This window comes from Bombus vancouverensis, chromosome 15 (assembly GCF_051014615.1).
Source record: "Bombus vancouverensis nearcticus chromosome 15, iyBomVanc1_principal, whole genome shotgun sequence".
Taxonomy (NCBI): Eukaryota; Metazoa; Arthropoda; class Insecta; order Hymenoptera; family Apidae; genus Bombus; species Bombus vancouverensis.
Window position 1 is genome coordinate 4,750,729 of NC_134925.1, and position 27,610 is coordinate 4,778,338.

At 40.5% G+C, this 27,610-nt stretch overlaps 2 protein-coding genes across 5 annotated transcripts in view; one reads left to right on the top strand and one right to left on the bottom strand.

The window, feature by feature from the left end:
• Positions 1–27,610, bottom strand: part of LOC117157346 (sodium-coupled monocarboxylate transporter 1) — a 158,066-nt gene that overhangs the window by 65,490 nt on the left and 64,966 nt on the right. For all 4 annotated transcript variants that reach the window (XM_076625088.1, XM_076625089.1, XM_076625091.1 and 1 more), the window contains exon 4: positions 23,205–23,314. The gene's annotated coding sequence lies outside the window, so the exon portion shown is untranslated. The remainder of the gene's footprint in view (positions 1–23,204; positions 23,315–27,610) is intronic.
• Positions 1–27,610, top strand: part of Octalpha2R (alpha2-adrenergic-like octopamine receptor) — a 127,128-nt gene that overhangs the window by 4,445 nt on the left and 95,073 nt on the right. The gene's annotated exons all lie outside the window — the stretch shown is intronic.

The window sequence follows — 27,610 nt, forward strand, 5'->3', positions numbered from 1 at the left end:
AAACAGGAGCGGGTAATACAAGAGTTAATTATTTCCCCGAAACTGGTTGTTAGGGGTCGGGCGGTCGTTGCAGATGACAGATTACGAGCTCCTGTTTCATCTTCCAGACGCGAAATTAAATCGGTCGTAGCGAGAAGGAGTCTAGAAAGCAAAAAAGACGACGAAATTTCTTCGCGATCTTTGAAACGACTTTTAGCGAAATCGTTTATCCGGCCGAGTGGTAACCATAGGTATAGATCGTTCTTACTTGACCGTATAATTTGTCCACTTATCACCGACGAATCCCGCTTGAGCACTTAATTACTTCCAATAGATGGATTCATTGTTCGAGTGGGAGAAACGATGGACCGGCAAATAGCGAGAATCAGAGATTCAAATTTATCGGATCAATTCGAGTTCCTTTTGCGATCGGGTACGAATAACGGGGTTGCATCGTAAACATACGAAGCTTAGACCAATTTTATTGCCATACTTATTAGATCGTTTACTCTTAAAATCAGACCTTCATTCAAATCACGTAGAAAAATAGACACGGTATACTAAAAAATTTCCTCGCACATGGTATTTTGTCGGTTTATACTGGTCACACAATCGGGCGGTCGCCTTTTATGCATCGGTAAAACTCACTTTCATGCCCAACCCCTCGAAGTCTGCTTATGTCGGCCTCCACAAAACGTTCTGCAAGATTGCAACTCTATCCCCCGATACTTTGTGCGCGTTACTGCTGACTTCTCTACAATTCCATCGTGTTTCTCTTTTTTTTTTTTCGCTATCCCAATTTCTTTCTTTCATTTCTGACTTTCTCCGAAAACACGGTTCCATTGTAGCGCAACGAGTTCTACTTCCGCAGCCAGATCCAATCGAAGTTGCGGATCGAAACGCGAATTTTCGTCGACGTTTCGAGGAACCCAAAGGTTTATCGTTCCCGTTGATCACGTTGTTTCCCGCTAATTGGAAGGCTTCGCCGCTTCATCGGTCGGTTGCGCGCGCGGTTTAATTAAGCCTCGCGCACTCGTGACTGGAACGCGAACTTTTTAACGGAGCGAATTTTCAGAAACGAGCCACGCAACTCGAAACCAGCCGGCCGCTATTAATACGCGCAATCGAACCTCGCGAGGCTACCTGTTGTTGCCGGCTGCAACGATGACTCGGCCAATTCTGGCTTCGCAATGTTAATAACCTTTGAGATCTAACGACGGGAAAAAGGTTTCGTGTTTCGCTTGTTAACCATCTACCAAGCAATTTTGCCTTTTGTTCTCTTAACAACGTGCCCAAGGCGTCGAGTTACGTTCGTTTAAATTTCGAAACCTCAATCCTATTACAATTATAGAAAAATTGTTTTAAAAGCCTACGTCACTTCTTTTGTAGTCTTTTACTTAAACAATTATCGAGAAATGTGACGATTATAGACGAGGAAGCTATTTAATTTAATCGTCATTATAATATCGAATATATGAATTTTTATAGTTTATATTCCAAATGCAATAATAATAACGTGCCGATGATCATAATAATTTCCCGATACTCGTTCAATGTTGCCTTTTCTGTCTTCGTACCTATGACAGGGAGCGTATGTTACTATGCGTTTGAAAATTAACGTTACATTATCCCTAACTAGTACGACTTTTCGTTGAGATCAGTTGGTTCTCTATAGAACTTGTTACAAGTTTCTTCGAGCAGGCATCGAGAGAAAGCGAAAAAGTCGCGTTGTAACCGAAGTTATCGCCTGTGGTGTTCAAAGGAAGCGTATCGTGACGGGGCGAGTCATTAGGTACACGCGAATCACGAACCAACGTTCGTGAATTTCGCGCGGCTTGAAGGATGAATAAGCGAAGTTGGTATGACTGAAGAGAGTGTAATAGGAGGAGCAGGTAGATGAAATCGGGTGACAGGGAACAGGACGCCGCGCGACGCGGAATCAAGGGGCTAAGCTTATCGGGCTAAGCCGCGCGTGTTGACTGAAGTCGGCATTAAGTTCGCGCGATACGGTCGAGTCTCTCTCGTGTAAAATCCGGCTCGCGCGCCATTAAGCGGCCGCACGGCGCCACGAGTACGTGTAATGCAAGAACACCGTTCTGTGTCGCGGATCTGATCATATCTTATTAAGACAATTTTGTTCTTCTGTTGATTCTATTAGCAGACTTGTAGCCTGTCATACGTTCTCTTTACGAAATATCAGATGTTTCCTGAAAGATAGACGAGGTATCGGCTGTCTTGAATTATAATTATATCGTGATGTAATGATGATATTATCGTGGTGTGAAAGAAAATCGTGTCACGGCATTGTATATCGAATATGAAGACTGATGATACGATTGGATTTATGATAGCTAAATGACAAAATGCTTTTCTTTTCATGTAAAATTTATGAGATTTAACTTTAAGAGATTTAAAGTTACGATCGCCTTTGTGCACAAACGCAGATCTCTTCAATTATAATCTCGTAGCACTGGTTTGAAATTTTCCTACTCACTCGGCTCTGCGCGATAGATTATTGCTACTTCCACCGGTATAAGGGACGTAATGGCTTGGTCCTGCGAGGGAAGTTCTCAACTACGAATGCTTAACGAAATGGCAAAGAAAGGAACAGAATTAAGCGACAAAAGCAACCAGGCGAACGCGCTGTCAGAGCGTACGGGAGTGGAAGAACGGGAAACGTCGAGACTTTTGCTCGTTTCCATCGCTTTTTTCCTCCTGGTTCAGCAAAGGCTGGCAAGCTAATCGCGTTAAAAGATTGAAGCGCAATCCTTCGTCCCTCTCTTCGGCCGTCTTCTATCAGCAAGTATTTGTCTCTGTTCATTTGTCACCGCTTCGTGGAGATTCAACGACAAGCGGCGCGGTGGTCGCGAGATTGTCAGCATCGTAATAGCGGTTCTACCGCGAGCCAGCGTTGAATCACGCCGGAGAAAAATACCGGCGCAGCCTTGAGGAAGATTCATTTCCGTTTCTTTCTCACCCTCCGTCCTCGACGATTCTTCAGAATCCTCGCAGATACGAAATTAGCGCGGTACGATTGTGCGAATATCGCTTAGAAACGTCTTCTTACCGATAACTGGCGCCACGAAATGGCTAACATCTTCTTTCTTCGAGCCTAATATCGCATTCGGCAAGAGCTGTAGTCTGTTATAGAGAGAATCGTTGGAATAAAAAAGCCAGCGTCGTAGTTCAGGTGGCGCCTTTCAGAGAGTTTTCGATCTAGCTGTGGTCTAGCAGACGCTGGTTTAGCGAATAGAATCGTCGCAGAAGATGGCCAGCTTGCCAAATAGCGAAACAAGAAGGAGACACTGGTATTATAGCATTGGCAAAAAGCAAACGTTATCGCGTAATGCAATTACGAGACCGGTTTATGTTCGAAGAACGAGAACAGGTTTCGATAAAAAAGTGGAATTCACTGTTTACCGGGTCTTTCCGTCTACAAGACCCGCGACAAAGAGGTCGGTGGTTATAAAGCGCTTCACAAAGCTCGTCAAGGAAAGCTGAAGCCGGAACTTAAAAGGGTGGCAGGCTTCTGGTCGCCGGAATTTGTGCTCGATTAAAGTGTTTCGAACATAAAAGCGCGTTGCCGCGATTCATCCGTAAAGTCTCTTAACTATCAACTTTTCAAGGAGTGGAAATAAAGTTGAAAGTATCGTTTCACCTCGACCCCTGTTACATCGTTCATTAGTCCGTAATTAACGGACTTTTTATGGCCTTTGAAACATTCGCAGAATTTATAATGGTCCACAGCTTGATACTTTCGTTGGTCAGTCGAAGCAAGCGATGAGTTCGAGCAAAAAATAAGATACAAGCGATGAATTATTTTCCGACAGAGGAATAAATCGGAGATTTTAAGAAGAAGAGGAAATGTTCCTTTAGGGATTAGGATTTATTGTGTCCTCTTACAATTGATCCTTTACGGAACGTGCATTAAATAGTAGTCGTTTCCCTAAGAAACTTCAGGAAAACAGTATGCAAAGCAAGAGGTAAGAAGATTCAAGAGCTTACAGGCTCTTTAAGAAATTAGATCCACGACTGAAACTACAGACCTGTTTCCAAATCCAACCACTCTTCTCGTTTTCGACAGTTTATCAAACAACTGTACGTGTACAAGATGTTTCAGGAGTGTAGATTAATCAAATAGGCGATGACGGGAGGAACATCTTTTTCATTACGAGTTATAGAAATCTAGTTATCGATTGATATATTCAAAAGTCAAACTGACCAATTCCATTTTTAGTATATCTTTTAATTTCTCTGCATATGGTCAGTACTCAGCTTCCATAAATTCATTCTTCACACGTGGATAGCATAAACGTAGATTTTAAAAAGTACTATTTGTAAAATCACGACTTTTCTCTGCATTTTTCCCACATGCAATTGATTAATGTTACTTCTGATCAATTTATATCTCGTGAATACTCACCAATAGACAGCCAGCTTCTACATTGCATAGTTTGAGAGTTCTGTCGCTATAATAAAAAGCAATCGGACCTGTCACGTGAATATATTTTCTTAAGCAAGAAGTGCTCCTTTAATCATCCAGCCTATTATCCCCCACTTCATTGAGATATACTTTGGAAACACCACGTACATTTCACGTCTATTCATCACTTGGTCGAGACAACCTCGCTTCTTCTGTCTTGTCATGAAACACGTTTTCGGATGCTGACGCGACGTGGAAACCTTCAAACGACTTCGTTTCGTTCTCGCGAAGTAATCGCGGTATGGTACGTTTCGAAGGGTTTGTTAAGCAGCTCGGATAAATAGCGGACCAGACATTTGTTTAAGTTTCGCAACAGCCTCCCGGGTACGGACGTGCTTCAATCTCCTAATGCGCTTAAGTTCACGCCTGGCGCACGGAAGTTGCATCTCTGGGGTGCATTATCTGTTACAAGTTCTAATAAATTTCTACCGAGACTCCGGTTTCTTCTCCCCATCCCTCTCAGCGAGACGTGACAGCAAGTCGATTTCGTTCGGGGAATTTCGAATTAACCCTGGCCAAGAGCTATCGGGTAATGAAATGGAAATCCTTTCGCGGCCATTTCGAGTCTCGCTGTCTTCGCGGGCAATGGAAATGTTAATCAAAGTGCTAGTGAGTTTTTACGGCTGAAGCCCTAGCTACTGATTCGGCGAAGAGACGCAACTATTTCGTGATACTAAAAATGAAGAATGCAGGAAGGTCGTCGAAAAACTGATCAAGAAATCACGTTGGATGGAACGGGGTTTGATAATCAATATGGCGTTTCTTTCAGCCTGGCGAAAGCCAACGAACTAAAAATATGTATTCGTACCATTGATAATAAAAGAAGGTTACCGCCGAGAAGATGCTGGCAAATGATGGAGGGTTTAAAAAATGTAGGCTCTTCGAATTTTACTACTGGACTTCGCTTCGAAAGGCTTTCTCCGGAAAATGGTGCATCCAGTCGAGAGCTCCGAGAAGACGATACGACATTTCTCGAAGGATTCTCGCCTATGATGGGTTCACTTTGAAGTGTGCACGTGATTGCTCCAGAGGCAGGACAGAGCTCGCGTCAATGTTCGAAAGAAAATGCTTGGCTGTGCACGATTTACAATGAAATTTGCAAAGGCGCAAAAACGCCACGCTCGAGCGTATTGCAGCGTTGGATTGACGGGTTGAAGGAGTTGCAGCTCGCTCGGGCGAGAAATGCGAAGAACTCGAAGCTTCTGACAGTGGCCTTTGCCTTTCCAGCTAAAGCGTTCATGCAACAATGCTGGAAATTGTATTTTCCTTGAAATTTACCGAATCCCCCATTACGCTTACAGTTACGCTGTTCGAAAGAAAAACTGATTTCTTCGCGTCCATTGATCGAATTACCCAAATTACGAAGCAACTTGCCACTAAACTCCTCTTCGTCCGACAACCTTGACTTTTAACTGTATTTAACTGCAATTAAAAAAGGCAAACAGAAAACCTATCAAATTGGTTTTCCTTTGTGAAAAGTCATTATGCTAGAATAAGAAAATTAGCGTAAAATAAGAACCGAAAATTCGATGGACTCAAAGGGCCAACAGCGTCAAAGGCAATGCCACGTCGACAAAGCGAATCGATGTGAATCCACAATTGTTTCCATCGAACTGGAAACGATTTCCATTGACGTGGTAAACGCAGCACGATCGCACGTGTCGCGTAGAGACGATGCAGCGACGACTGCATCGGCGAAGCCATTTGGTCGGCGTGTCTATACGAGCTATGTTGTCAACTATAAATATACCGCGCGACAACAATATAACGTGGTCATAAATTAAACCTTTAAGCTGGGATATCCATTAACATAATCGAACCGAAAGTCGCAAATGTTTCGTAAAAGCCATTTGTATCTTGGGCTATAACGATTATCTGCAAACTAACGTTTTGCCTATAATCTTTTATTAAATCCATACGATGATAATACTCTGTCACTTCGCGTTTAATAACAGTTGAAAGTCTGCTGGAATAAGAAAGCAACTCACAATTTCAGTATTTTAAATAAACATCCACTCGTTCTTTAAAATTCATTCGTTGGACTCTTTCAGACTAGTTTCTCCTTCCCTTTTCTCTTTCTTTTCTCCCTTTTTCGACCGATTGATTTGCCCTGAAATCACGAAACTGACGAAATCGCGGTTGTATAAGCAAAATGTTAAAGGATTCATTCCCAGAATTCAACGATACTCGCGACGTGCATTTCGACTACGCTAGGAGGTCGAAATAAAATTTCCGAGTACTCAGACCGCCCCCGAAGCACGAACCCAATTTTCCCTGACACATCGTCGAGATTCAACGATACCTCGCAAGATTTACCGGCCCTGCTGTTCGTTTTACTGTCGCAAATGTTTTCCTACTTTTTATGTTGGTCTCTCGCTATAAAAATTTGTTTCATTTAAGACTCTCTTTTAATTTGGCTATTATCTCGACTTATTTTCACCCATAGAAGAATCTTCTATCGGTTACTCGCCCTTGTTCAGTTCGAAATTGGTCGAGTTTTAAGTATACCTATTTGGCAATATTTCAAACTCTATTTTCCAAAAAACTATATTTTCAATTTGTTTTTACATATAGAATCGTTTTCCTGTCGATTGTATCATCGATACTGGGACACCCTGTATACTTAGGACACGGTGACGTAGAAATGAAAGAAAATTCGGGAAGCGATAGCTACGACAGATCGTAGCGGGATGCATCGAGAGTTCTTTCTCGTGCGATTTCCTATTACCTCGTAATCTCTCGATATCCCGCGTATTTTTACTCTCACGTTTCATCGAGTGTCAGGATTCGAGTTTATTGGCAGTGGAGACGACTGATTCTCAGAGCTTCGCATGCGTTTGTCCTTGAGAATGGTACTGGCTTCTAAATTAGAAAATCCGATTCATTTAATTGTCCCGCACCCTCGCACGGATTTTTCCTGAATCCGGAGACTTTTGGTATAAAAATTCGTAATTTGTAATACAAATAGGAAAGGCTATATTTCCTATACATCAAATTGTTGAATTGAGTATAGACTGTTAAAATATGTTTTGTATCAAGAGAGATCTAAACGAACAAAATTTCCGATACTACAATGTAATGTGAAATATGAAAATTGAAAACTATTAAAGGAAGCTTCCTTGGCAAAAGAACGATGGTGCTCCTAAAAAATTTTTTGTAATTTTTGGATTATTTATAGCGACGAGTAAAACTAATAGGGACATTATTTCGCAAAATTTAACGATGGACAGCATCGTGATAGTCTATCTCTGATAGATAGTTTTTCCAGATATCAGCGAAACACTGCGATCGGCTTTCCTCTACAGAGTGTATTTCGATAACGAGCTCGCAAAAGTATCGTCTTCGATTTCCAGCGGCAAGTTGCTGTTAACGAAATGCACAATGCACGTGGCTTGTTCGAAGCGTATCTTAGAGGCACGAATTTCTCCTTTTTTCTATTCTCTCAAACGTCGTTCCAAGGAACTCGCGATCTTTTCTGACGCTTATGATCAAATATAATTGAAACATCGTATACAGCTACGTGCAAAATTTTTTCTTCAAATAGATTTTTTTACTTTATATGAATAAAATGAGAAATTTTCTCGCCAGAATTTAATTGTCTCGTTTTGAATTTTCCATTATAAATAAACCATGAACGTGCTATTCAATTGTCTTATGAGATTCATCATATCTAAGGAACCGTATAACATGGAAATTTCAACTGATTACGAATGCCCTGTAGGAGCTACTTCGTCTCTTCGTACTGTTTTACGGCGAAATCTCATAACCCAGTCGGATAACGCGCGGCCATGACCCGTGGCGAAATTTTTTGCGGATCTCGGCTTGTTTCTATGAAATGCTACGTTGATGTGTGGTTATCGCAATTATGATAACGTAATTCATTTCCGAGCGCCGAGTGTAATCACGTTCACAGGTTTAAAGCGTAACGTTTGTACCGCCAGTAATTTATTACTGTTCTTTTTCTAACGCTCGAGATGAACGGTTTACTGGATAAACGTTTTTTCGGGCCTGTGCTTGTCGAATGATATTTCTCGCGAGAAGTTAAATATTACTGCGCCGGAGTGAACCGAATAACTGGCAAAATTTTGTAAATCCTTTGTCATCGTGGCTCTAAGTTGCGGAATGATGAAAACGTCCGTAAACTATACAAATAATATGGACGTTTGAGACCAACGAAAAATTTCAGTTTCGCAGTAGGAATTTTTACGGAGCTTTTACGGTCGAAAGATCTTGTTTAGATCTGCCGTCTGGTGTAGGCGCATCGTCGACAAACATCGCGGTTTGACCATGAGTTTTCACTCGCCCAAAGCTGACTGGCGTGGAATGATCGAACGTTGACACAGATCGGTGAAAAAGCGAGCGCTGCGATCGAAGACACGGATTAACGGCCGTCGCGGCGACGATTGCTCTACGACCACGACTGCGGCTGCCCGATTAGGCATGATAAATCCGACAGGCCCTTGTGTGCCTTGGTGAACCATAGACCGCACTAGACCTCCGGTAATAAAGCTGGCCTGGATTAATTGGACATCCTACTGCTAACGCCTCCTTACACGTAGTCTACCAGTCCAATTGAAAATTGAAAAACTTCTTTCAGTTGTTTCAAATGTTTGTCCAAACATTCTATTTCTTCGAATATGACCAAAAATGTAATTTCACAAACGATTGCGTATGATACAGTAGAGAAATTGGTAAATATTTCGGAACCTTATTTTAACATTCTTCCATACGCGTGTAACAATGAAAGAAATTAAGATCGAGCACAAGAAACTCAATATGCTTGTTGAAAAATTATATCAGCTTGCAAGGTATTAATAATATTCCGATAGTTAACTAATTACATTATACGAGTCTAGTCAGACAGTTTTTTTTTTGTTATATTTATTAAATTTTTCGTTAAATTAAATAATTCCTCGAATTAGTGCTATCCACTGTGTTCCCTACTGCATCTTGCGTGTACGCGTTCACTTTAAAGCAAACGCCACTCGTTCGAAAACATCGAGCTCGAGCTTAAACAAATCGGTTCTCATAGCGACGGCGCAAGGAAAGGACCGACGAACTTTTCAGTGTGAAAGTGATTTGCCTGATCGGTTGACGATCGAATAAGCGCAGAGATGAGAAATTCCGATGGAACCGGTTGGTTCGTGGACGTGGAGTCGAGCAGACGGACCACAGCCCAGCAAACTCATTTCGCTGCGACAAGTTGGTTCGTTTATCCGCAAACTATTCATCCTCGTCGAAAATTGTCGGTTACACCTTCTCTATTTCGCTGCGTGGATATACCGAGGTAACCGAGGAAGGACCCATTGATACATTTAATCACGTCGAATCAACACCTTGACTGAATTAGATCGACGGGTTGTCTGGAAATTACAGGTAACGAGGAGAGACCGTCGATCCGACCGATACGCCGGAAGAAACGATGAGTCCTGGCCTCGAAATCGATTGGATAATTACGTAGAACGGCAGCCTTAATCGAGAGGCTCGAGTAAACCACGTCGAAAACGACTGGCCGAAGGCTGAAAGGGTGAAAATCGACGTCGTGCTACTGGCATACAGCTTTGTTCGCGATTCTTGCAACTTCCTCTTGCTCGCTCGATTTACCTTGCTCCGGGTGGTCTGTTTGTGTAGGTTTCCGAAACTGCGCTTAATTTCTTTAAAATATTGCACCAGATATTTATTGATCAAAGCAATTTTCATATGATTCAGTGCACTTCTCCAACAAGTAATTAATCATTTTCGATTTATAAAAATGCTTACCTCTGCGATTGAAAAATTCTTAAAACGACGATGTCAAGGCGTTTTTCAAAATGATTTATGTAATCCATTATTTGTTCTTCAAATTCAAACTTCAGATATATTGATTGCGGATAGAAAATCATCAGAATTAAATGAAATATTCTTTCAATGAACTCTGATGTGTTAAAAATATCTTTTTGCAAAAGCTGGTTAAATAGATCTGCATTTTTCCTATTGAAAAATTCCAATTCATTCGAGGTACCGGAACGTCGCCTTCGCTGCTGAATTTTAAATTTATTTCCTGAATTTCATGAATTTCAACCCTCAAAGACAGTCCCATCGGACCGTCTCGTATTTATTCTATCCTATGCCTGGTCGTAGAAATTCGATTTTTTCGTTTCGATTTTCGAAACATCTCCTATTCCGCTATTACAATATCCTCTGCGTTTCGACGTGTCGTTCGTTCATTCCTGACACTCGCTCACGAATATTCAGCTTCCATCCGACATTTCCATTTCCTCCGTTTCTTTTCTTTTAACCACAATCTGCACGCCGTAGTTTTAATGGGATATCTTCGTCTATTTAATTTTCCCTTCTTTTAACCAACGTTATTCCATTTTTAATATTCGTCGACCTTTAACTTCAAAACTAAACCAATTAACACGCTATTACAAGATATTATGCACAGTGTTTCGTTCATCTTGGATGCTTAGATACAAAACATCGATTGTCAAAACATCTATTAAAGGAACTATCGTGGAAAATCGAGATACGATCTTCAGAGGAATTGAAATTGAACAAAATTTGTTATATTTATCTTTAAAAAATCGTGTTCCTGTGTCTAATATTAATAAAACAGTTAGAAAGATTGAGATTCTCATTAAGTTCTATTATATCTTATTATTGGCTACTTTCATCGACAGAAAAAATTGTGTCAAGGAAAAAGTTAATTGGTTCAGAACAGCGAATGCTGTGATTCAAGCCTTTCTTACTTCAAGCATATTTTTTCGAGTTTTCAGGGTTCTTGATATTTTTTAAGCGAAGAAATAGTTTAAAAGATATTTTAATTTTAATCGTGTAAAATGTATCGCACGTGAAATTCTGCGTCCTATGTACATATTACGCTACGTGAAGGATGATTAAGCGCGATATTAATTATCCGTGGAATGTCGCGCAGTATGGAGCGAGCAAATCGAGTAACGAATACCTCGCGTCGTTCGTAATCCGAAGAATATCGATACAGATCCCTCCAGGCGTTCTAATAATTCGATGGATCAGCACGAAAATTTCATCACGGCGTCGAAGCTTTCGATGCAACATCTAATAAGATGGAGTCGCGAAAAGCTCCGCGGGGAATGTCTGGATTCTCGGAGGTGTGGATGCTGGCAAGAGGTAAATAATTCTGCGCGTAATGCTGCTTGAGATGTATGCTTACGCGGGATCAATGCGAATGGGGGAACTTGGAAGTTTGCTGTCCGGGATTCGAGCTCCGATTTACTCTAATATGAGCGAACACGGGTAAGCTTTCGTTGATACTCTCATTCTCTGTCCTCTTTCACACGCTCTTCCTCATCGTACTTCGTCAATTTCTTTTCAGTTTGATATCCTTTAATCTCGATACAATAGCTTGATGCTTATCTTCGTAGGAGATTTGCGCGAGAAACGGAGAGTTCAACGAAAATCTGGATAGTTCGGACGATGAGAGTCTGGGAAGCTCGTTGATCTCGAGAAGCTCTCCTCGATGGCCGTTTGACCGGCGTACAAAACCGCGGATTCATTTTAATCGCCCCGTAATTGAAACGTACAAGCGCAAAAGGCTAGCAGAGACTCGCGAGGCCGAGTTAATTTTCGTGGACGAGCGTGACTGACTACAAAACTGACCCCAAGGAGGAGTTAGCTTTGAGTTCGGGCTGGCTTTGATCCGATAAAAGACTCAGCCAGTTAAGATTCAGAATGTCCATGTCGGCGGCGTTTCCTTTAGACTCGTGTAAATGTTATCCGGTTTAATAAGAATCTTCCGGAATATGCAATAGCGTCGCTGTTGCTCCTGTCTCATTAAGGATTCTTTTGTCTGCACCAGTTTAACACAAACCCGTTCCGACGAGTCTAAGTACGAAATAAAAGTTCCCGTTTTCCTCGACAAACATTTGTCTTTCCCCTTTTATCTGAAAAGTAGCTTCATTCCATTAATTTTCCTGTTGACACTCGATCTGTTGCTGTGAATTGTTCGAGGAACGACGATCAATGACAGAGACACGAATGACGATGTCATTTTGCAATTTTGTTATAATATATTCACAAAAACTGTCTATAAGCGCGTGGTATATTTTCGTGAGCCCGTACATATGCTCGTCACTGTACAGCTATCAAAGCTCACATCGTTATTATTATTTCAAGAAATCTGAACGAAGTTACGTCATTCGCTTGCATCGAATCTAAATTTGACAAAGAAGTTAGCCGATGCGTTCATGGACAAGAGTAATATGAAACATTAAATCGCGCGAAATACAGCGGCGCCTGTAGTTCCTAGACCACTTTGTCTCACTCGCGTTGCATAACCATAACCCAAAATTCTCAATTTCAATAAAGCTTCTTTCGTAGGTCAATAAACGCGTTTCCATTACATTGAACGGACGATTCATCCGTGGTCGATTAATTTCTTCCAAATAAACTCCGGGTGTGGAAACGAATGGCTCTGTAAGCGAGCTTCCATTAATCGCGCCACTTTAGAGCGGCGCGCCTCCTGGTCTCGCGGATGCATCTTGCTCCGACAATTTGCTGGCCAGCAGATCCGTTTGTCTTCATTTAATCGGCCACCTTATTTGTCTTGATTCAGTTTTCTTCGATCAATTAGCTCGCGAGGCAGCTCGCGTTTGGAATTCAAAGCCGAGGAAGGATCTCTTTTGTCCGATCGAACAGGACTAACAGCGTCGAGCAAGAGTGAGTGTTAAGAAATCGTGAATCCTTTCTCTGTTCTTGTTCGCCCGCTTTTGTTCTCGTTTAATGGAAATTTGTTAGATGGAACAGTATTAATGTTACTTTGGTGGATTTCCACTACGAGTATACAAATGTCATTGAGCTGTATAAAGTAGTAGGAAAGTAACGACCGAAAGAAATTTTCCTTCCTTTTTGTGGGATCAACAGATATGGAGTCGTTCTTCTTTGGAAAGCTCTTCTACATATTGACGTAAGCTGTTTCGACCATTCGCGGGGAGACGCGATCGCGAGGAAGCACGTCAACGGGATTCGTAAATTCCCGTTACGATTGGATAATCGACACCACGAAATGATCGATCCCCTGATTTCGTTTGCGATAATAGGGGTGGTTAAATTGATTTTACACTGAATTAACGAATACAATTAATGTTTATTCCAACAACTTCTTAACTAGAAATGTACAATTAATTCGATTGATAGCTAGAGTAACAAGGTGTTGTACGCGACGCAGGCTTAGATATTGAAGGTTCAAAAAACGTATAAAGACTGACTTTCTGTAACGATGATGCAGCGGAGGACACTTGCGATGGGTGGGTCTAATGATGTGAGAAAAGCTGATTTGTTAAGACCAAGTTCTTGTTGGGAGAGTGAGGGAAGGACTTTTCTGGTAATAGGTTAATTTTCTGGATTGGTGTGGAAGAGTGAAGGAAGGGTGTTAACCGCCCCGAGAGAAAGTTGCTAGTGTAAAACATCGTACATGAGAAAGACGAACTTCTCCTATCTTTCCGTAGTAAACAATAACCTTTAGACAGTGACTTAGTGCAGATGTTTGGTTCGGTCTGAAGGACCTTAGAAATTCCTCTAAGATTTATGATCGGCTCTTAAGACTATTGAAGGTACGCAGTGAAGGCGTGCGGACATCTGGTTGCCATCCTGTCCGCGGTGTGTGGCCTGGCCTAGATAGAATGTCGCACAACGTAACATAAGCATTTACTTTTCTTCTGGAATATAAATTTGCTTCATCACCGCATGGATTCATCCTACATTTTTCCGTTAGTCGAAAGACAATTCTCGTATATTTTAGATCTCAAACTTGCACGATGGTGAAGTGCCATGATATTGGTTTTTCGGTAACAATCGTGTCCGGGTTGAGCATCCGGTTAGAACTTCCGAGTTGAGTCATCAGTTTGATCAGCCAAGCGAAACAGTATAAATGGAAACACTAGGGCCCGAAGCCCTCAGTTCCAGGTCTGCCGTGAAGAAGTACATCGCAGTGTCTACGAAACGTTCGCGTAAAGTGTAATTCCAAAGTGCAAGTGCAAAGTGCAAGTGCAAAGTGTAAACACGATTGCTCCCGAGAAACCAATATTACGGCTATTCCACGTATTCTTTATTATCTTCGAGAAACGTTTGTTGAGTTTGGTTTTCGAAGACGAAACGAAAGTGGCGAATGAAGTTATTGGTGGAACGATGCTTACGACAAGATTAATAATTTCTATGTATACAAAGCTTCTAATATTAAGCGGAAACGTAAGAAACGCATAATCAATGGAAGCTTAGAAAAGACAAAATAATCATCACCCACGAATGGTAATCTTTTATGTTGAATAGCTCGTACTATTCAACGTTATTCATACCCATCCAAGAAGGTTCTATAACGCTGCTACTAGTAGAAACAGCACCGATAATTCACCCAGTGTCTTGCACGAAAGGAATAACAAATCGCTTCACCGTTCGCCAAAGCATACTCCCACAATTCGAGTATCTGCAAGGAATAAAGCAATTTCGCGTGTACTCCACACTTTTCTCGAACCACGGCCATTCTCCGACCGTTTTTGTTATGCTAATCGAGGAAACGATTACGATGATAAAACGACTTAACTTCCTTTGATATCTGTTTCAGATTTATAGAGATGTGCGTTAGTCTGGCCAGTAACGTATCATTCTACTGTAATATCAGAACTACCAAACTTACTAAACCGACGTGTTTCAATTTTCTTTTTCATACACAGCTAATTTTTTAGTTTTCAAGTATATACACGTATCTATCTTAAGATATAATTAAATGTTGTTCGTAAAAGTCAAAGTGGATATTAATTTCATTAATTAATTATACGTATAAATAATCAACTATTTAATATATCAATATTTATAACGTTCATAGTATTAAGTTAATCTTCACTTTTATTGGGAAACATGATTGTATGTATCCATGTGTGTATATACGTATACATATGTATGTATGTATATGTTCCAATAGTAACTGAACGCGAACGTTTCAAAATTTGTTTAATCGATCATTCTAACAATCAATTTCGAACAATTTTACCATCCGCTGCAAATAAAACCACGTACTGCCAACGTAGTTTTATATAAACCACTGGTTGTCAAACTCTCGTGTTGTCCAAATTTCGGACTCGACTGACGTCAATGTAGTATTGCGTCATTCGAAAATTGCGAAGTCAGAAGAAACCGAAATACCCCGTCGTTTATTTCCTGCGGCACCTCTTGGCCAGGAACTGGTGGCGAATCGGCCAATCGGCATGGCCTGGGTCACAAATTAAATCGATACGCACCCGCGTTAAGTCGCCCCGCCGGCCGAGTGCCAGTAGTCAGATCGAGGTCGAGTCGGACGGTGAGAAACGCGCAGATAGACGCCTTTGTCAACACCCGGTGACCGCCTATCAAAAGGCTAAATCACGTCAGCGGATGCTGGCTAGGTTGATAAAAGAAGAAAACTTGAAACCACCGTGAGAGAACAGGAAACGTAGAAAGCGAAGGGTGGAATTCAGTGGATACCGATGGCGTGTCTTCCCTTTTCTTCTCGGGTTTCTTTCACCCGCTGCTTTTAACCGCTTCAGTCACGACAGTCTTATTTAGGTTCAACTTCAATCTTCCCAGAAAGTTTTGGAATAATTTCTCGAGAGTAAAGCAACACTAATGTGCGTGGATTTCTAGATTTGTTCCTTTTTCCTGTTAGCATAGAAATGTCAGACAGGCTTTTATTCAGTAAAACGATATCTCAAGTTTTTATTCAGTGAAATAATATCTTCAGCAACGAAATCGAAGAACGAGAATTTGTTCGGACTTGATGATTCAGATATCAGATGCGACTCCAAGGATGAGCCATCTGCCACTATGAATTATTATTTTTATTTAGAAAAAAAATCTCCTTGCCGTCAAATATCGCACGCGAAGCATCTAATTGAATCTTTGAAGCCCGATGAAGTTTGAAGTTCGACGGACTTTACAGGGAGACGATCTTAACTTCCGGGGGCATGTTTTATGACGCGACACGTTTAAAAGGAAATTTCTGACTACCGACCGGAAGGAAACATGGAGGTGAGTAACCATCATAGACGAGACAGGGGTTGATAGGGACCGCACTGAAACTTTTCACGGAACGATCTTTACGGCGAAAGTTCCGCGTTTCTTTTCCGAATCACATTACGGATGATCAGCATACCCTTCCGTACTATCGAGAACGAGAATCTGTCATGGAAATAAGCTGCAATCTATAACTGCATAGAATTTTTAGATATCATATTAAGAAACAAGGGAGAATAAGTCATTGAAACAATTTGCAAAATAGACAAGTAAGTTAAAAGATGGGCAAAAATATAATGCGAGAACAATAAGTATTCGTGTAGTTTCTATTTTATATAATTTACAACATATTTTATAATACAAATACCATCGCTTTCTAAATATGATTGCGATACGTGGCTGATTATTAATGTTTTGTACACTGATATCAGTGTACTCAGTAACATTGAGACAGTTGTAGAGTTCATTAAATTATCGCTGATGAATGGATAGAAAATGTGAGGAATTACGATAAAAGAAAGAAAAATTAATATTAATTCATATGATCAATGTGAAGGTCTATTTTGTAAATTATTGTGTTAGTTGTGTAAAGAATTTGGCAGGTCGTGGAAAAACCTCAATGTTCAATGTGCAAAAAGCGATTATATTCGAAGTACAAATTTTCTAAAATAACTTGTTCTCAAAGAAATATCATCTCTGGAAATGAAGAAGCAGCGAGTATCGAGGGGGATAAGGAGCAAATTGCGAAAACATGACGTACAAGGGACGCGAAACTGCGAACGTGCGCTGCGTAAAATTTACGTTTGTTCCACTGGCGATACGTGGGTGGGTAAATAACGCGGCGGCCTCGAATTTCAGTTTCCGGGTCGCGGTATCGGCGACACGTTCGCGTCGCGTTTTTACTCTGGAGGACAGTAATCGGGTGCACGCGTGAAAAACAATTGAACTGGCGCGGCGTCTGTGTCGGCGGAGGCTGCATGCAAAGCGCGTCATTCGGGCTATTAATCGTCCGACCGGTGACGGTGCAATTATATTTTCCACTTTGCTAGGCGCGACTTCTTCCTGCGCCGGTAAACGCCGCTTTCCTGTTGCTCAATTTTTTTTATCTTTCTTCTCTGTTACAATTTCTTCCCTTGTGTGAACTTTAAGAGAGTAGGAAATGTGATGTTACGTTTTGCTGATTTTTTGGAAAAGCAGACGAAAAGGAGAAGGAGAACGGTGAATGGAAGGGATAAAGAAGGGAGGAAATACAGGAAGGAGAAAAGAGGACAGATTAATCGTGCTTTTAATTTACGCTATGAACGTATGAACAAATTCATAAATTATCTAACAGGAAGGAGCATTAACTTTCAAGCAATTAACTCGGCTATGATAATAACTGCAGTAAATTTTAATTAATTCCACGCAGATGACGGCTGATCTGTTAGACAGGTGCAAATTCTTTTTAGAAATATTTTTGAACAATCACATTGTACAGCTCGCAAACAAAGAGTAGCTTCGCGTGATAAATTAATGCGTATATATTTTCGGATCGGACTGGACATAAACGTATATCATGTGTATTTTTGGATATTTCGTCGAACGTCAGACATTTCTATATATCGAACATAATTAATATTGCTTATGATTATTTCTGTAAACAAAAAATTCCGACTACTTTTTATAATTAATGTCCATTTATTTAATTATTGTGTTAGTTTATTTATCTGTGCATGTTTTATATTTCTTCCACAATGGATGTATCTCTCAATTTGTCGTAAGAGAATATATTTGTCACATTGATAGTTACGTATTATATCCACTTTATTAATAGAGGATTTTTGTAAACATTTTAGGAAAATAAAACATGTATGTTCGTATACTTTTTATACAAAAATTGGCATTGGAGCACAGATTAAAGTCTCAGATGTAACGTGATCTATAACCAAATTATTCTGCTAGTTCCACAGGATTAAGGTCAAACAATGTTAATAATCTGCCGAGGACAGCTACGACATCTTCACCGTTACTCTCAAGTGAAAAATCTGGGTCCGCGGATTATTCACACAATCTCGAGATAAACGTAACTCGGAAAGAAGACGCTTCGCCGGTCATGGATTAATGAAATTTAATTACGGTTGCGGGTATTGTCCCGTAATTACTCGCATCCGAAACATAATTAAAGGTGAATGCAGGCAGACACGGTGCGATCCTTCGCATCGTGACTCCATTTCCGGCCCGGGTATTTGCTGTATCCTTGTAAAGGGACCTTCTCCGCTCCCAAAGTAGCAAACCAAATAAGAAACGACAACCGCGAAACAACCAAAGAATAGATAGAAAAAGCAAAAATCAACAAAAATAAAACAGAAAGAGTCGATAAAAAATGTTGAAGAAGCGTTGAAGAGCTGGTATGGTAAAAAGGGTAATTAGTCAAAGAGTCAATCGTGTTTATTCTTACTATTCGTTACTATTATTATTTGCATATTGATTTCGTAAAATGAAATTACCTTTAGGTGCTTTTAGAGTTACGCGTTACAGTATTTTCTATTCGTTAGCATATTTTTTCATGGTAAAATGAAACTTTTCATTCGTAAATAAATAAAGTCGAACAAAAAGTAAAGTTAAAACACGGTGGTTTGTTAGCCGTCGTACTTCTCAAAGCTCCTTCAAGCTTATATCCAATTTTGATGGTTCGAAAATCGAAGTGGTATAGCCAAAGTTTCCAAGCAAGGTGTTTGCCCTTTGAGGCTCGTTACAGATGGCTTGGTAGCAGCTCTTTGTTCCGTCGGACCATCTTTGGTCCGTTTTTTCCTGCCTCGTGGCCACTGCATCCCCTTGCTTTTCCAGCGCAGCGGTTGCACATCTAAGCGCCGTATCTTTTTCTTTTTCGCTCAACGAGCTTCCAACGAGGCTCGGATAAGCCGTAATTCCCCGGCTTTCTTGGTGCGCGAACAACCAACTCCACGCGGAATTACCGGCAGCAGCCGTGCATTTTCTTCGAGCCGACTCCATCCATCCATTCGAGTCGCTCGGTTTTCACGATCACGCGGACACATTACTTGTACGGATTATTATTTATTTCGCGACCGCGGCTTAAGATGTTGAGTAACGAGGCAGCTTCGCTTTCAGGAAGAATTTCCTCCAGTGCTGGACAGAAAAATTGAGACTGTTCTTTCTAGTGGACCGCTGAGTAATTGAGGATTTAAATGATCGCGATACTTGGATTCTCCGGGCGATTTCTCTCTGTCGTTCCTCTTAACGCCATTCTTATCTCGTCGGATAACGCTTTCTATACCCTGCATCATCTCAAAAAGTGGCTCTTTTCGAAGTAAGCTTTTCAACGACCCAATTCTCTGACAAATTTACCAGCACCTCTTGCCAGTTAATTACCAAGACAATTGTGTGCTACTTTCTCTCTCACTTGTGGCGAGCAAACTGATATTTTTGCAGAGAGATCAGCAAAATTACGCAAAGTTCGCGTGGCTCTTGCGACTACAGTATTTATCGTGGCGCGACAGAAGCATAGCCCACGGGCTCTCGGGTAGAAACTGCGGAGGGGAAACGCGCTCTTTCGTCGACGGCGAACAATAATTTCCATTCCGAGAAAACGAGGAGAATGGCGTTAAACGAACGTGTTGTTAACCAGGACAAATACTCGCCAGGGTCGTGTACGTTTAATGCTAATTATCATATCGAGAATGGCCTAAACCAGGCTGGGACCACCGTCAGGATTTACGTTATAACGTTTAGACCGGCATCTCCTGCGCTGATACACACGGGACTACCTTCCTTTGAATTATAATAATTTCAAGAGCCGGTCCCGAAATAGTTCCCAAGAGGGTGGCCGCGAATTAATCGTCCCTCGACATTATCTACGTTAGGTAATGACGTCTAATGACAGTCGGGACGCTCGTTCAATGGCCTTGTTCAGAGATCAGGAATGGCATGGGGGAGTCTTGATGTGTTAGCGTTTGATCACGAACGTTCGTAGAAGTTACAATGTTGAAATGTTAGAATGCTATGAACTCTTTGATGCACGAAGTATTCTTTCATCTGCTAGGACAAATTTGTTCAATCGAATTTTTTTCGTTAACAGAAATAAGAGTAGTGTAATTTTTCCAAACATATGTACATCTCCGCTCTCCGTGATTTTAACATATACGGTCGAATTAATAATACTTATCATTGTATCGAAAGTATGGAAGATTATTCTAGAGAATGGAAATAGTTCGGTTGATGGAGAACAGAAGAAAACGAGAAAGCCTGTTTCGTATTTTTCGACATCGCCGTTGATTTTTGCTACAAGTATCTACAGGGTTAACTCGTCGATACTTGCAAGCTTCTTAAACATCAAGGGTTCTCGAGCGTTGTTAGACAGAGTGCAATCTCAGTCGAGAAGTCGTTTTGATTACGCGGGTAAACTTCTTAAACGTCTTAATCTGGAAGCTTCCGCGTAGACAAAGATTTCGCGAACCACCTCGAACTTTGAAGTTCAACGTCAAAACGGCGAACCTCCGAGCAAGATGACTCGATTGTCTTTGCCATCTTTTGCCTATCACCGTGCATACGTACACTCGTGTGTCGTAGAGGAAACAATAAGAACACAGACTACTAAAAAGATAAGAATCTTCCGACGAAAAGAAAATAGCAAAGCGAATACATTTTCCGTGAACTTTACTTATAAAGTTATAGGATAAAGTTATAGTACCTCCCAGTTATTAGAATCACTCTGTATAGAAAACAATTCAGAATGAACAGTGTAGGTTAACGACACGCGTAATTCGATTGAAACATTTGGATCGTGACTATTTCTGTCCCAACCTTTTTTCTATCATACCCTTGTTTAAATACACGGATCAAAAAATTTCAATATTCTATATGGATTCCATTCCAAAATTTTCCACCCTCGAAAAAATCTATGTAAATATTTCCAGCGTCGAAATGATCGATCATGTTCATATACATATAAAGCTTGCAAAAAGCTGACACAAATGTTTACTTTGAAGGCATTCTCTGTGCAACGACCGGGAAAGAGTAAATGAAGCCATCCGCGTCGAGGAAACGCTTGCTGTCAGCACGATGCAATTTGCAAGCCATTCCAATCACGTGCACGCACGTGCGACTATAACTCCAGAGAAACGTTAAACAGTTGCTCGTGAGGGATGCAACACCAATCAAAGTGAATCATTTTCTATTGCAATTCGAACCGTACGACGACGCATAGTGAGACAAGTAGTGTATAAAAATCGAAATAATCGTTGTTCAATTTTGATCTTGTTATCGATGATAACATCAGTCTGCAAGTAAGTAATGTACACAATAATTCTCCAAAAAATCGATCGAAGATTTGTAAAAATCGTGTGCACACCAAAATCTACTCAGTTAAATATTAGCTCGCTCATTCATTCTACATTCTTCTTTGATAAACATTAAACATTGTTAAACATTAAATGAGTTTGAGCAAAGATGTGTATAATTTTAATTGTCCAATTAAAAAATTTCTTTCTTTCTTTAAAGAGCAATTTAAGAAAACGATTCAAAGCATGCAATTTTGATTCTAGCGTCAGGAACGTATTGTATTATATTTCTATATAATTTTTCTCTTGCAAACTGCTACACTGGATGTTTCTTATTTTATTATTATTATTTTGTTTTGTGAAATCCATTAATTATCGCAACTTGGTTGAAAAATGGATTTCTGGCGACGCTTAACCCAGGAAAATTTTAAAAGTTACAAGAAGATTCTGTTCTTTACTGAATATCAGCACGATATCTGACAAGACGGAAGGGAGTACAGGTAATTTCTACATGGCACTTACGAGAAAATGGAAAGATTGTTCACAGCGTCGGCGTTATTTATTATACTTAAACGTCACTGTGCTACAACGCACAACATCTTAGGCAAAGAAATAAATATTCATGATATTTCAAGCAAGCCAGGAAGCAGAGAAAATACTAACAAAGATTTGACAGACTTTTACTCACGTCGGATTGTCTGGTATCGAGTTTCAAGAAAACTGCACGTTATATGCATTTCTGATCTTTGTTCCGAATCCTCGTTCACATAGCGCACTGTGCGACGTTTCGAGCCACGAAATTTTACGGGCTGGCGTTAGTTTACTTGAGGACGGGTAAAAGGGGATCGATACGGTGAACAAAGCGACGACAGAAATTCCTTTTCACCCTTCCGTCGTACTCGCACCACTCGTCACCGCCCATTTTAAAATGGATCCCGATCTTTCGCGGGTCCGGGACTTGATTAAACGCGGGCCGAGTTTCCGCGATGGAAATACGTCGGCCTGGACGAAAATTGAGAAAGTTCCGCGCGAAATATTAAAGCGGCCGGCTAAATATAAGTGGAGGAACGAGTAGAGCATCCCCGTGGGGCGGGACGATCGATACCGATCGGCGAATCGAAAGCGAAAACGTTTTCAAAATTTAGAAGCATGTCTTTTCTCCGCTTCCTTCTTTGTTCTTGATTCTCCCGGTTTACAAGCGACGAAAATATTACCAGGCAAACTAAAGATAAACCGTGAGTCAGTGGAAATATTAGAATCAATCGTCGAGCGGGGAAAAGGTTTATAATCAAACCGGTAGAGTTGAGTGCGATCAAAATTGCATCACGATTTATTTTTGAATCTAGTAAAAGGCTTCGTAGAATGTTAATGCAATTTCGTGCGAATCGCAACAATTCTGTATAAATACTTCTGTATAAATACAAGGTAGCTAGAAGCAATTAAAGATGACTAAAGCAGGTAACCTGATCTTAAGTTGGTCCGACAAGCAGAGTGCGGTATAATTGTGATGTGGAGGGATGAGCGACAGTAGGCTGCTTTTGTAAACCAAGTCCATTCTATTGTCCTCTGGAGGCTGGAATTACGATAAATATACAATATACGAGTTTCTATATACAATTATGCAACGATATAGAAATAGCTACAGTCGAAATTTGAGATTTATACGAGAGAGTTTATAAATAAATACACAGTGAAGTAATAGTCAGAGTATCGTCCAAAACGATCTCGCGTCTAAATATTAGAATACCGATTCAAAAATAGCTTCTTGTCTTCGAAAGCGAGCGTCATAGAATTATCTACGAAAATTCTCATATTTTTATTCCTCCGGACGAAACATTCACGATGATTCCCTATTTTAAGCTGGATCCAATAAACCACCAAAGGGACACGATTCGTCTTACCCACAAAACCAGTAAAAGAAATAAAAGAAAGAAGGATAAAGCCATTAGATTAACACCGTACGGAATGTGAAATCGTCAAGATGGGCAATAACAATAACAGTCTTCGTTACAGCGTCAGGGTTCATTCGGCACGATAGCTATCGTGAGAAACGAAAGAATTGCGAAACCGGCCGAGGATGACGATGTCGGGGATCGCATTCTCCATTGGAACGAAACGATTCGCCGGCAATTCCGTACGAATACGCACGTAGCAACTCGTACGTGGATCGTCTATCGACGTGGTGCGCTTTATTAGAACGTGTCAAACGCGCGGCATCCGGTTCCGTTCGAGCACGATCCGCGGATCAACATTTATGGTGCTCGCGATTTGGAATTCGATATGTAGATAAGAGTTGAAGAGCTTGAGAATGAATATCGAACGATTTGATGGACGATGAGAGAGAAATGTTACTGAAAATGGTAGGAAGTTTATTTAAATTTTCGTAAGGGAGGATTTCTTTGGATCAAATGGAGAGAATATGTGTATCTTTCATCTTATACATATGTATGGAGTGTGATGTAGAGTAGCATAATCCGGAGTTTCAATGGTACAAGACAAGATTAGAGAGCGTAGGAGAATTCCATGTTGTACTGTTGCAGAGTGCCAGGAGCGATATCGTTACCTGTGTCATTTTTAAATATAAAGTGTCTTGAACAGCCAGGGAAAGAAATAATCTTATGTGAGAAATATGTTAACAGCGTGGAATAAAACGTTTTGATACTGGCCTTTATTTTTGGGAAAATTGCCTTTAAATATTTTGCGTCCGAACTAATATCCTTTGATTTTTAGTCACAGAGTCAAATAAAATTAATTCTGATATTTAAAACAGTCCGCTCTAGCATCCAATGAAATAAATCACCAGAACACGCTGGAAATTTTCCTTAATACCAGCAGCAGAATTGTGTATTTCAACAGAATAAACAGCATCTTCAACGATCTCTATTATCACCAGATTTATCATGAATATATTATTTCATCGCGCGTTTTGATTTACCCGATACAATAAACATAAACATAAACGGAAATACTAATTCACAACGAAAGTTCTTTAACTCCAAACATAATGAATACACAAACATGTTCGATAAATATTTAAAATAATGTTCCCCGGTAACAAAGCCCCGTACGAAGAAATTGCATTTTATATTTCCAGTTTATATCGTCACATAGAATCAGCCTGCTGTATATTCGGTTTGCAAGAAGTAACTTTTCCCTCTTCATTTATAAACGAAACATCGTCGATCTCAATGCACTATAAAGAGAAAGTTTTTCCTGCTGCGAAAGAATCGACCAAGAGCAAGCACTCTAAATGCAATTCCGCGCGCCCGAATCATCTCCTACTCGGCGATCATCTCGACGAGGACGAAGTTGAACGAGGAAAAACGAGGCTCGTTCCCGGAACGAGAAATTACTCGTGAACATTATCGAAACGCGTTTCGTTCCATGAATTCCCGATCTTCATATCGAATTCCTGGTCTGACGCGGATTTCCATAATTTATACGCTTTTAGCCAGTAACCCCCCTTCATATCGCGCAGTGGCTGCGACGACTCAGTTGCCGGCTGAAAATCTCACGACGAGCGATTTTCACCGCCAAATATCTTGCGTGGAGTGACGCGACGCGCGATCTCCTTCACCGGAAGGGTGAAAAGCGACCGCGACAACGACGACGACGAGGATGACGACGTCGTTCGCGGCATCACGATTCCACAAGAGCGCGTTTCGCTTCGCTGGAATAACTTATAAGCCTGCACTCCTCGTTTGCTCGTTTCTCTTCCCAACTCGCTTTTTCCCTATTTCGACGTCTCATTTGCATCGGCCCGCGCCAAGTGCTGCTTGTTCTCAGGCGATTTTCGACCTAGAGACTTTTGACTCGACCGAACCACCTTGGAACGAAACACGGCCAGAGGTATCGTTTGCCCCGACTCCTTTTCGCTGGTATTTCAGAACTTGATGAACGAATATTCCGAGTTACTTTGCGTTCTTCTTCCGAATTTTAAACGAAGAAGCCACTGTCATTTTTATAGCAGCGTCACGTGTTCTTTTAAATCTGCAGTCTTTTTTCAAGATATTAAACCAAAAGTAGAGCACTATTTCGTGGAATGAAGTCGAATATATAAATTCTCTGACAAAAGAATTTTAGTAGGATCGTTTTGTTGCTTATAGAGGTGCTTACGAGAGTCGCGAAACATTTCCCTCCGTCGTTGTTTCGTAATGAACGTTCACAGCAATTAGTCTGATTAACAGGGACAATTATTTATATATTATAATGCATATAACAGTCAACAATAACGATAAACGCGTCATCGGTTCGCGCGCTAATCGCTTCGATACCTACCGATTGACTGCTGATCAACAACGATCGGTTCAGCATTAATATATACACAGGTAGCCGATCGCTTTTAAATATTCAAGCGTTTTCCGCGTTTCAGCTGCGCATAGACAGACAGTTGACGCAGTTCTCAAACCGTTATAAGCGCAATCGTTGAAATGAAATTTATAGAACTCCCTCGTCGTTATTATCGAATGCGTTTATCGTCTACGATTCGATATAATAATTCTTCTAAACTTGTTAGAATCCTATAAAATGGTAATATCTTTTCGACTTTTGTAATTCGATTACTATCTATAAGGGAATACGATTCGATAAAATATCCAAGTAGCTGTAAGTAGATTTTCAATAGTTGGAAGTACTTGTTCTAAAGTTCGAAACGAGTCTCTAAAGATCGAATACCAGGCAAGTAATATGAATAAACCACAATACCTTACGAGTAGTATTCGAACCTTGTGAAGCAAAAACGTCGGGTATTGGATTTGATTCGAGTTAATAAGTATTGAACTTGATACAATTACTAGCGAAGAGCATCGTCTTAATTAATTATTCTGCTACTAATTGGTTCTTCGATGTACTTATTAGAATTAAAGTCGGTCCTTGGAAGGGTTGGCGCGAAGGAACTCCGGTGAGTTTAATTTCCTCGAAATATTCTTAGATACCTGTCGGCTCTCGCAACTTTCCTCATTAGCCCCACCGGGTCGTTCATTCTGCATTTATTTACTCGACGAAATTCGTTGCATCTTCGTACAAACCGGTAGTCGCGTCTCGAGGGACGAGCTAAACGCGAGTCTTGAAACGATTACGAGAAACGAAACTGAAACGAAATCGCGCAAAACGTCCGTCTCCGCATCCACGTTAACGAACATTGGAAACGTTTCGCTAAAATTCTGCGGGCTCCGTCGAAAACGGACTTCCGTGTAAATTTCTGTTTGTAAACGTACTCCTTTCAGTTCAGTTTCAACCTAAAATGAGAGGCTTGTTCAAACACTAAATTTCCAGTAGACCGTAACGTTATAGGTTTCCTAAAAAAAATGGTTCTTTGTTTAGAAACACGTAGATAGAGGTGCATGGAAACGGGATCTTTAAACAGTATAGGCATTGCGATGTATATTTCTTATTTACACGAAACCCACCGAAATATTGCGTTTTTTTAGGATTTCTATGCGTATGTGCACGCGTTTTTGTTTCTTTTTTTTCTTTTTTGTTTTTAATTACTGAAAACGTGCGGGTGCTTTCAGTAAAATTAATGTTGACTTTTATTTAGATAGAAATGTAATTACATGGAGATATTTACTTTCGTTCTATTATTTTAAATGTAACTGTTTACGTGTTGTATATCTGGGACCATACGGTACAAATTGATATTTCTACAAAATTAAACAAATTAATATTAAAGCTACGAAGTGGCGATATCGGGTATTTTATTTCTGTAGCTACAAAAAGCACGCACGTGCGTTCTTGGTAATATAAATAAATATATATAAATTTTATATATAAATATTGGTTTACTTTTACCGGAACAGAAACGCTTACGTATTTTACTCATGTTGCTCTGATTCTAATTTCTAATATATTTATGTACATATTAAAGGTC